Source organism: Pyrgilauda ruficollis, unplaced genomic scaffold (assembly GCF_017590135.1).
Source record: "Pyrgilauda ruficollis isolate IOZ18807 unplaced genomic scaffold, ASM1759013v1 scaffold18, whole genome shotgun sequence".
Taxonomy (NCBI): Eukaryota; Metazoa; Chordata; class Aves; order Passeriformes; family Passeridae; genus Pyrgilauda; species Pyrgilauda ruficollis.
In genome coordinates, this window is record NW_024516984.1 from 5083370 (window position 1) to 5095587 (window position 12218).

The following is a 12218-nucleotide window of genomic DNA, read 5'->3' on the forward strand; positions in this document are numbered from 1 at the left end:
TGGAGCTTGTGCAATGGCAACTATTGGTCCAGGCTCTAGAGACCACCCAGCAGAGGGTGAGGGGCTCTTGACCCTCCTACTGTTCCTTATTTCCAGGCCAGCATGCCATCAAGAGAAAACAGGAACCTGAAAGTGCCTAAGCAGGAATTTTGGATGGTCTGTCTCCATACAGTCCCTCTGAGCTGGAGCTGACCCAGGCCCAGCTGCTTTCCCATGGGCTCCTCGAGGGCCGAGGTCCAGCATCCATATCCAGCATCCAGCAGCACACTAAGCCCTGCTGGTCTCTGCTCTGGATGCAGCCATCTCCATCCACAGGGCTGGTGATTCCCCATGCCAGGCATAGCCATGTCCCCGAGTGCCAGCTGGCAGGAACAGTCAGCTCCCTATTCAGCACTCTTGTAGGCTTCATGCCTTTCCCTTCTCAGACGGGAAATGCCTGCATGGCACTGCAGTTAGAAATGGTGCTGCCTGTTTAGCAGCTTTTCCACAGAAGGCTACATGTTTCTGTCATGCATGAACTTGAGCACGAGTATGTGTCCCACAGGTCAAAGTGCTTCACAGCAATCACTCAGGAAAGAGTTTGTTCCCACAAAGGGACTCCATAGCGTCTCCTAAATGTGGCACATTGGCAAGAAAGTACCTGCTCTCCTCTTTCTTCCTTGGATGTCATGGCTACACACACATAAGTAGGTACTCATCGCTTCATTTATGGATATTTAAATAGAATTTACTTTCAACAACAGGACAGCAAGGTTAAAAAATCTGAGTAAAAGAAAAAAATGTTTTTCCACTGCATAGGCAGAAGAAAAAGGAGCTAAACTCAAATAGCCTTTTTCAAGGACAAATCTCAGTTTGAATGAGTTCAACAAAAGTGCATCTCCAGAGAGACGAAATGTTTCTTTCTAGACAATAATTGCCTTTTTTTTTTTTTTTTTTTTTTTTAATAAAGACTGAGATTCTGGCATTACCATAAATTCTGACCAAACAAACCCCAAACAAAACAACTGAATAAGCCCAGGTGGCTTTACTTTTGTTGCAATCACAGGAAATACTTCACAAATTTACTTGTAGAAAGCAATTGGAAAATTAATGCTATTTATATTTCTCAGGAATCTGGTTGAAATTGCGGCCTCATTCAAGTTTTACCTGCCTGTGCCATAAAAAGCAATGTTGATGAAAAAATCTAAAGGATTGATTTCTGAAGCTTAGAAGTATTTTTGTAAAGGAGGTAAATCTCATTTTCATATCACCAAATTCCTCATTTTCTAACTTTTACAGGCCAATTAAAAATGAAGTGTTATTTGAATTCAAAATATCAAATTAATTTTACACAGAAGAATGAGTGTCATGGGAAAACAGAGTGAGCATTATAATTTTTATAATAAGAAATTATATATTAAAATATTCCTGGATATAACTATTTCGAAAAGTAAAAAAGCAACAAACAATATTTATTGGAAAAGCTGAGCAAAGCTATCCCCATCTTGAAAGAGGGCAACACGGAGGACCTAAGAAAACACTGACCAGTCAGTCTCACTGCCATCCCTGGAAAGAAACAGGATATTCTGGAGGTCATCAACAAGCATAGAGATGAAAAGAAGGTCACCAGGAGTAGTCAGCATTGGTTCACCAAGGGGAAATCATCCTTGACCAATGTGATGGCCTTCTACAATGGCAGGATGGATAGACAAGGTGGGAGCAGTGGATGTTTTCTCCTTCCACTTCAGCAGTTTTGACACTGTCTCCCATAACATCCTGCTAGGTAAGCTCAGGAAATGTGGGTCAGATGAATGGAGAGTGAGGTGGATCAAGAACTGCCTGAATAGCAGAGCTCAGAGCATCATGATAGCAAAGCAGAATCCACTTGGAGGTCTGCAGTCAGTGGTGCTCCTCAGGGATCAGTACCAGGTCCAGCCTTATCCAACCTGTTTATCAGTGGCCTGGATCATGGTATAGAAGATACCCTCAGCAAGTGTCCTGATGATATTAAACTGGGGGAGTTCCTGATACCCCTGAAGGCTGTGCTGACATTCAGCAGGACCTCGACACCCTGGAGAATTGGGCAGAAGGAAACTCAATGAGGTTCAGCAAGGGCAGTGTTTGGTGCTGCACCCGGAGAGGAATGACCCCAAGTACCAGCACGGGCTGGGGGCTCACCTACCAGAGAGCAGCTCTGGGCAGAAGGGCCTGGGAGTCTTGGATGGCAAGCTGACCATGAGCTGGCCGTGTATTCCTGTGCCAGGAGGGCCAGTGGTGTCCTGGGGTGCCTCAGGAAGAGTGCAGCCAGCAGGCCAAGGGAGGTGACCTGCCCAGCCTTAGCGAGGCCACATCTGGAGTGCTGTGGCCACTTCTGGGCTCCTCAGTACAAGGAAGAAAAGGAGCTACTGGAGAGGGTCTGGGGAGGCCACAAGGGTGATGAAGGGTCTGGAGCTTCTCTTATGAAGAGCGACCATGGGAGCTGGGCCTGTTTAGCCTGGCAAAAACTAAGTCAAATCTCATCAATATATATAAATAACTCAAAGGTGGGTGTGAAGATGGTGCTGGACCATTTTCAGTGATGTCTAGCAAAAGGAGAAGGAGCAATGGCTATAAATTAAAACAAAATAAATTTCACCTCCTTTCACTTTACATTGAGGGTGACACAGCACTGAAACCTCCTGTCCCAGGAGGCTGGAGAGTCTCCCTCTCTGGAGACACTCAAAACCCAGAAACCCACCCAGACACATTCTTGTGTCACTTGATCTAGGTAGCCTTGCCTGGGCAGGGCATTTGGACTGGATCTCCAGAGGTTCCTTCAAATCCTCACAGTTCTGTGATTCTGTGAAATTGCTTCTAGTCTTACAGCCTCAATTTAAAAGTTAAACAGGCACAGGCCAGTCATGGGGAAAGGTTACAGATATATGACAGCAGCTCTTCTTTTGTTCCTAAGATAGCATTCTTCATTTTGAGTCCTTTTTATATTAGGAAAAGGACCAAAAAAAATTATCACTGTTTGTTGCTGATTCAGAAAATTGGCAATAACCTGAAGGCTTCAGGTATGGAGAGCAAATTTGAGAAGTGACTGGGAAGAGAAACACAGTTTTACTCACTCTCTGTACACAGAGGATCCTGCTGTGGCTGTATAATTTTTCCACATCATCTTTAAGATAAATTTTATCTTTGTTATGGAAGGCAATGTGTTAAGGAATATGCACTTTCTGACTGGAAGAAATCTCTCCTGCCCAATTTTTGTGGAATTTGTGAAGGAAGATGAAAGTCATTAGGAACAAGAGACGCATTCAGCAAGGCAAAACTGGAGTTTGAAGAAACCTACTGAAAGTTTTACATGTGACACACCTACATTATAAATGACATTTTTCCTTCACAGAGGAACACACAATTCAGTAATTCAGCCCCCTCCACCATAAGGCATTAGAGGCCAGCACTGCTTGTCCATTCATCCAAAAGTGCACATTCTCAGAAACTGGGAACTGTGTAGTTTCTAGTGGGCTGTCTGGATGATAATAGTAAGCTGTTTCCTTCTGAGCCCACTTAATGGCAATTAGTACAGCTTTGGGGATGGTGATAATAATTTATTTATACTGTTTTCCAGTGAAAAAAGAGCTTTTAATAGTATTTACCAGAGAGCAATAGCTGCAATAAGCGGGTTACCACTTGCACAGACCCTGACTACAAAATGCCACTGAGTTTTATTTTGCCTAGAAGAACATTGGGCAGACTACACTTGACAATCCTTAGTGGCATATCACTTTCACAATAATTACCACTAACTACCAAACCTCCACTCATCTTTGGATAAAATGTTCTCTGCAGGAAATAGGGAGAAGCTCTTACTTCTGGGTTTGGCCCTTGCCTAGCAAATACAACTGAAGGCGTTTCTTATACAGCATTGTACCTGCTGCCCAGCATAAAAACAAATCAGTCTGGGTGTATTCAAATGGAGTCACCACCTTGGACTTTTCAAGACCCAGCTAAAACAAATCTATGTCTGACTTGACACGAGTAATGTGGTACCACTTGAGAGTACCTACTTCAAGCAGCAGGTTGGACTTAATGACCTCCAGAAGGGCATCCACTGCTGATATGAAGCTATGCGATGTTCATAAAGGCCTTAGATATTTAGAATATGATCGTTTTGCATTTGAATTGGAATTGTTTTGCAACTGAACCAAGAACCTTGTATTTAATAAAGTTGGTGTTAGTCCAACAGTGTGTTCAGGACTTCTGATTATACACACTGTTGCACATCATACTTTTGTAGCTTGCCTATGCATTCCATGGATTGCAGAGGTCTTTTGATTTCAAAATAGTAAAATGAAACATCAACAACTTAATATGGTTCCTCCCATGCAAGAAGGATGTAATTAACTTTAAAGTCACTGGCCTGACCTGAAAACAGGGGATTGTGGATGGCATCACAGGAGCTTCTGGCAGTGGGTAGAGACTGAAGGAGGAACTTCCAATACCTTGCAAACAGCACAGAAGAGAGCAAAATAAGTTCCAAATACAGGTTAAGTAGCCTCCTTGATTCCATGGGACGAAAATGCTTTGAATTCTAAGTATTGTAATACCCCCATTTGTGTTTTGATTATTGAGGTATCATTTGAAGTGCTAACAATGGCATCAGCCTGAAAGAAAAAAAAGGTAAAGTCAAGATCCTTTCACACTGGGCACTTTCAGAGTAGTTTTGGTTTGGGCCTTGTTCCCTGAGGCTGTTGTGTCAGCAATACCTGGAAGCAGTACTGAGCAAGGGAAACTTCCCTTCCAGGAAAGCTGAAGGGAAAATTTGTAAATATAAAAACTCCCTTGTTTTTCATATCTAAATCTGAGGACAAAAAAAGCAGACCATGTCTGTTTCTGCACATGCCAAATTAATATTTTAGTTAGTATAGGGGCAAAGAATATCATTTAAGGTGGGGCTAATGAAGGTGGGGGAGAGTTGCATATTTTAAAAAAAATTACTGGGAGGAAGTGATTAGCATCATTTTTTTAACAAATTACTAAGTTGCTCTCATTCTTACAGCCTTTTCCCTCAACTACTTCTATGACCCCATTTTTCTAATGTTGAGCATCCAGTAAATGCCTATGAGGTAGAGAAGTATTATCATTATGTCTCCCAGATGAGAAAGAAATGCACAGAGGATAAAAGCGCATGTTAAAAGACACTTAAGCACATGGCTTTGAATGTCTATGTCTAAGTAATTCTATTTGCTGAAAGCAATACAGAAGATTAGTGTCAGTGTCTTCCAGTCTGGCTCACTAATCACTTTATAGCATTCTCTTTTATTGCTCAGCAAAAGGACATAATTACATGACCCTCAATAGTTAAAAGCACTTGCTCATTTGTCTGTATGCCGAGTTGTTCTATTTATAACCATTTTTGTGCAATTTACTTGCAATAGGAAATATGCTAGCAATGCATTGAGAAATCAAAATCTGACCTTGACTTGGCTCTTTTTCATTGTGTGAGTCTGCTCTAAAAGCCAGTGGGAAATCTGTGCACAAATTTTGCATTGTATCATTCCCCAAGGCAAAGGCCAAAAGTGCTCCAGATTGTAACTCTGCAGAATTTAGGGCACAGACTAAATATTTCTTAAATTGCAGAATTACAGAATTTGAGTGACCTATCATTTATATCTTCTTTATACCAGTTTATATCACCTATTTCCAGCAGGCTCAAGCATTTGCCTGTGCGACATTTCTCTGACTGGCCTCTGTTACTAAAACATCATTTTGTTTTCCACCTACAGTATAACTTAGTTTTCATTCTTGATTTTCATTCTTGATTGCAAATATTGATTTATATTTTTTTCAAATCAAGTCTTTTAAAAAAATCATTTAACAACTGTCTTCAGAGGAAATATTTCATTTTAAAGCTAATGAAGTGTAGCCCATTTATTTAATTTATATACTCATCAGTCAACCATTCTTTGAGTCTCTTTAAGTGATGTTTCCATGTACCTGTGCATACTATCTTTTTTTTCTCTGTATTTTTTTAAAATTTCATTCTCACTTATATTCCAAAACAGATTTGACTTTTATTTATTTATTTATTTATTTAATTCTCACTCATATTCCAAAACATTTTACTTCTGATATTTCCCACACACACCAAGGCAAGAGCCTCCACACCTGTGCCATGTCAAGTTCTCATAAGAACAAACATGCTTCCAAAACCTCTGTTCCGGAGGTGCCAGCTGAACCTAAATTTGACCCTGATACAACCCTCTGTGTTATATTTTGTCTAGATCCTGCATTACCTTCACAATCTGCCTCTGATATACAGGCATAATATCTCTTGTGTGATGTTTCAGCGTGAAAGACAACACAGCCTCCCTTCTCACTTAGGCCTGAAGAGACTCTGGGGGGTCACCATTCAACCCCTACTCAAAGTAGGGGCAGCTCTGTCTTCAGACCAGGCAGCTGAGGGCCTTGATCCGTCTAGACATCAAAATCTCCAGGCTCAGGCATCTTAGAGTTCTCTGGGCAATTTCTTACACTGCATGGCTGTCCTCAGAAAGGAAACATTTTTCTTTTTATCCAGTCAGACACTGCCCTATTATGATTATGATAATTGCATTCATTATCCCATCATGCAAGTTAGTATTGAGATTGACTGCCTTTTCTCGGTAATCTCCTCAAATATTGTAAGGGAGCACTTAGGTGCTCCCTAAGTTTTCTCTTCTCCAGTCTAAACATGCCTCAAGTGGGTTATGAAGTGCTCTAGCTGTGGGATTCAACTCACTTTCAAACTCATCCTCTAAAACTTGGGTATCTCAGATAGGTCTTGTCTTCACCTCACCAGTGAAGGAAGAAGGAGATATCATTGGGGGAATATCCTCTTGCAAAATAGGTGTGCCAGAGAGATAGGTTGAAAATCCTATCCTTGTCTGCAAATGCTGGAGATTTCCTGCTGATAAGGCAAAGAGACTAATTACTTAGCTAAAAGCAGAGGACTATCCAAATGGCAGGCTTCAGGAGCAATAAACCCTGCCAGCAGGCACACAGGCGCTCCTCTGGTCTTTGACTGCTATGTTTGTGTGGCACTGGCCAAGCAATGACACCTCTTCATTCTCTGTTTCCTCTCTCTTAGAAGAAGAGAATGATGACTGATTTCAGCATTTTGCCAAGTGGTTTGATTTTCACATACAAGAAATTCCACATGAATGGAAAGGCGCAGGTCCAGGATGAAGCCGCAGGAGAACGAATTACTGGGCAGAAATCATAACCCTTTTAAGTGGCACACCCCAGTGGTAGCAAAATGTAACATTCTCCTTTCTTTCAATTATTGTTTCTGGTTGGCAATTAGAAGAAACATCCCTAAAAAAGGCCAGGTCCCATATGTGGAGATAGACATAGATTTCTGCCTGGAAAATGCCTGTTCTTCACAGAGCACTGGGCAACAAAAGCCTTTTCTTGTTACAAAGGTACCTCCCTAATCTTATCTTTGTCATTGCACTTATTACAGTTCAGGACACACCTTCATTTAAATACAAGTAAAGTTCAAAAATCTCTCTGAATCAATCTGATAACTTATTTAAGTGTTGTAAGAAAATGATTCAACACTGCAATTACCTCTTGCCATAATTGATTGTATTTGTTTACATAGGTAGGTTATTAACAAAATATTATCTGGAACTGAGCTCTGCCTTTAAGCACAGTTTAGATTATTGCAGCAATACACCAAACATAATGTCATAAAGGTGCAGCAGGTGGCTACTTAATTACAGTTCATAATATTCAGCATTCATTCGAAATAGTGCATTTAGAACCAAATTAGCTGTCTTGAATAAATGATTAATTTGACTGATAGTGAACTGTATGGCATTAGTAGTAAGCATTATGCAGCTTTAGTAAGAAATAACTTACAGCTACATGATGATGTCAATCATTATCTTTGAAATACTATTTTAGAAAAGGGGTGAATGGTCTTTGCTTCTTTCAGGGTGATGCATTCTATTCCAGGAGCTGAGGAGCACTTTTCAGTGCCTAAATTCACCATCTGGTATAGCCCAAAGCCATTATGTCATCTTGCCATCTTAAAACAACATATAGTATAATAGACCATTCCAGATTTATAATACTGTCTGTCTGTTTGGACATCATGCAGTAATGCCACATTTGATCAAGCCCCTAACTGCCTGTAATATTTTAAATTACTGTGTATAAAACTGCTCCAATTTTGAGGAAAATATTTTTTTTAAATATGGAAAAAGGAGGAAAGACATAATTCTGAATCTGCTCAGAACAGATCCATGGAAGCATTAAAACCTTTCATCAAGCCTGTTTCCACACATCTCCCTTTATGCTATCTAACCAGTTAAAATGCTAGAATAAATTATTCCAGTGATGTGACAGATAACAGGATACAGCGCCATTGGCATGCAGTTTACAGAGAATTTTTGAAATTTATGGAAAGGGTCTTACAGGAATTGGAGAGGTACGAAACACAGGGAAACACAAGAAATCCTGTCCCTACTGCAGTGCCTTCAGAACTGCTGCAAGATATGGGGTGATCTTGAAGATTATAATACCAGAAGCAGGACTGTCATTAGATTAATACTCATACATACTCCTTTTGAAAAGGACTCCTCCTTTTCTCATCAGCTGTGCTCATCTCCTTCCACCCTGTTCCTTGCTGCAGCTCCAGACCAAACTGATGTAAGAAGGTGTCACTGGGAAGCTGCAAAGGCTTGTGCCTTCCACAGGACTCAGCTGAATTGAGGCCCTGGATGGAAAGATTTGGGTTTCCCTCCACTTACATAGAAAATATTCTCTTGTGCTGCTTGTTCAGTGCACAGTATAATGGTGCACTGAGCCATGCCTCCAAAAGCACCAAAAGGACAGGCAGTGCATCTGTAGGTGGATGTGCTGCGTGCTGTGGGAGTGCTGGACGTTTGTTTTTAGGTAGAAAAATACAACTGGAAATGGAAACACCTATAACTCAAATAAATAAATAAATAAATAAATAAAATGTGGATTAACAGGGTTAAGGCTCTGTGACATTTGAAACAACTGAAATATGAAATATCTTCTTCAGAAGAGATCAGTGTCTTAGGGTCCCACAGAGTCAACTAGTGGTGTGCTGTGGTTGCCACTGGGAAACTTGAGAATATATCCCCTCATTTAGTGCAAAATTCAAACTGCTAGGCAAGAATGGTTGGTTAGTTTATAAACAGACAGGTTGGAAGTGGGGGAGGGAAGAAAAGAAAGATATGTCTCTTTATTGGCATGTCAAACTCAGATTTAGTTGGAAAATTATCTAAATATAACCAAAGGATTGTTCTGTTTCTTAACCATAAGCTTTTTTCAGGGTGGAGCTCTTTCTTTATTCTACTTCTATACACCCTGTTTCACCAGCATATTTCCTTGTGTTACACACAGTCTGCTGATCTTTCGGATCATGTCCAACTTTTTAGTTTTCTCTGGTTAGCTGAGTTAAGGCCCTTCCACAACAGGTATAGCTCCTTTGAGTGCTAAATTGTTTGCTATGAAACAACACGGATCTGCTCTCTAAGCACCAGCCGGAAGTATCTGACTTTTTTATTACCTCCAGCAGCCCTCACATACATGTCAGGTCTATATCAAAATTCTTGGACCCCTTGATTAGGGAAATATCAAGATGTCTGGACTAATATTTTAGAGGATTTTATAGGTTAGTTGTGAGTACTTGTGACACCTAGTGGTCCTGGCAGAAAAATGCAAATATTCTAGAGGAAGAGGAAGTAGGGGGTGGGTCAGTTGAAGGAGGAAGGGATTCAATATCCTACTGGAAGATAGTTACTACAGTAATGTAAGAAAACACACAGCTGAACAAATTCTGTCCCTGAGGATGAGACACACCTGTCTGAGGCAACCACCCTTTGCAACGCATCATGTAAGCAATGGAAAAATTCACCTATATGAAGCACTTCTGAGATGGGGTGGCACTAGGTTGTTATAGATGTTTAGGTAAGGCGGTCAGGCAATTACCCAAGTCCTTTTCATGAAACAGGAGGTGAGCACAGGAGCTGTGAGTGATGGCATCAACCTGGAATCAAAAAAACACCTGGGCTAGAGCAAAACTGCCAAGGAAAGTGCTGTACTCAGTTCATTTCTATCTCTTTACAAAATCATCCTTTAAATGTGACACTTAGCAATGTTCCATCATCTAAGATACTCTGTATATTCTACAGAAAAATGTGGGTGTTTCCCAAGGCATGAACTTAGAAGGACTCAGATGGACTGTGAAGAAGTCTGTGTCAATAGCTTAACAAAACCCCTTGAATTTATGCACTTCGCAAAAAGACCGGATCAAGAGCACACACCCACCTGATGCACAGAAGTGAACTGGGTGTCATGGTCAGATGCAGGGACAGCACAGCATAAACTGTGCTGGCTGGCTTTGGGTGGCACCTAGAGAGGCATAACCTGCTTGCTGTTGCAGGGCAAAGCTGTTCAACAGCTGCCCAAGCTACTGACCCAAGTGGACAAAATCTCACAAACCTCCTATGGTGGAGATTCCTAGAAGGAAACTGCTTTTGATGGTGGAGACAACAACAGCTAGTGGCTTTTAGAAGTCTCTAAAAGAAATCAAAACAATGGAGTCCAGCATAACACAAAACTCCTCAGAGACAGGTATTCATGTTAATTAATGACAGTGCCTATTTCTGTGCTGCTGTCTGCTAACACAAAACACCCATCTAAAGATCTTTAATGGGGATAACACAACCAAAAACAATTGACTTCACAACTGAACAATTTTTGCCCAGCTAGACAATAGATCTACTAAAACACACCTTGCAAGCATGCAGTTCCAGCCATATACAGTTTGTATGTACTTAGTGTGACTCATGAACTGGAGCACGTTGTGTCATTCACTCAGCTCCTGTGAGGTTTGTGGGATGAGGGGTAGGCTCTATACCTCCTACTGTGTCATGGCTTCTAGTGCTAGAGCGTACCATGTGTGTCCCAGGAAGACAACAAAGTGTATTCGCAGTGGGCTTGGCAGTTTGCTCCTCAGACTGCCACCTGGCATTTCCAGGTCATGTCTGCCTTTCGTCTGCCGTGGCAGGAGCAAAGCACCTCAGCTTGGCCCTCCAGTTGAGGTTTGGTGAGGAGAGTGTGACTCCACAGTGTGCCACAGTTGTTATAGCTCCTGTAGCTCCTAATAAATGCTATTGCTAGGTTTGCCTATAAAGGACTAAAACTCAAATGCCGTAACTGCACTATTTAGGTGTCTAGAACAAAAGATCCTACATCAGTCCCCAGGCTGTTCTTAGACTTTGCAAATGATAATTTTGCTTGGACTGCTTACTTGTAGGTGCTTTTCTAAGCGAACTTTTTAGGTGCCCCTTTGTAGATTGCACTAAGAGAAATTAATATATTTTCCTAGCAAATTCTTCTCATATGGAGAAAGTGAGACGTCAGATGGTGAAAGTGAAGCTCTTCAGGATTTTCTAAAGCACCATCTGTTTCTTCATCCCAACCTAAACAACATAACTGCAGTTAAAAATGGAAACTGGATTAATTCATTCCACTCAGCACCACACTCCCATTTTCCCACGTGTATTCTGAGGCTTGCAGGGGAGCCAAGAAATTACGAGCCCCTGGGTCAGCAGAGGAGCAGAGTCACTGTGCAGAGCACAGCACCACCAGTGACAGGGGCAGCCTCAGCACGCTGCTGGGGCACATCCCAAGTCTGAATGGACTCTGGATTACGTAAACCCAGAGTAAAAAGAACCTGGAGAAACAATCAGTCTTATAGTAGGACCTTATCAGACCCTACTCATTATCAACAATGCAAATAGCAGAACACCAGAGGAGTTGTCCTGCATGCACAGGCAGAGCCTGTAAGAAAGGCAGAAGCAAAACCATGGAGCGAAAAATCTTGAGGGGGAGTTGCCAAGAAAGCTTTTGTCTAATTGTGAAGAATGATTAGAAGAAAAGTACCTTATCAGTGTGTTGGCACCCACATTAACTTATGAAATAGAGGACAGGGTTGAACTTCACAACAAGGGGAGCCTATCTTTTTCCTTAGTAATATTTGAATAATATTACTATGGAAGAATATGTGATCTCCATTCGTGAAGTGTTTTAAGAATACCTCAACTGTTACTTCTCAGGGACAACACAGACATCATTGATTCAGGTTTGTAGTAGAAGAAGGAATGAAATTATTTGTGAAAGATCCTTCCTTCTGCTTTTTATTTTTTTTCTATAATACACTTCTTTGAAAT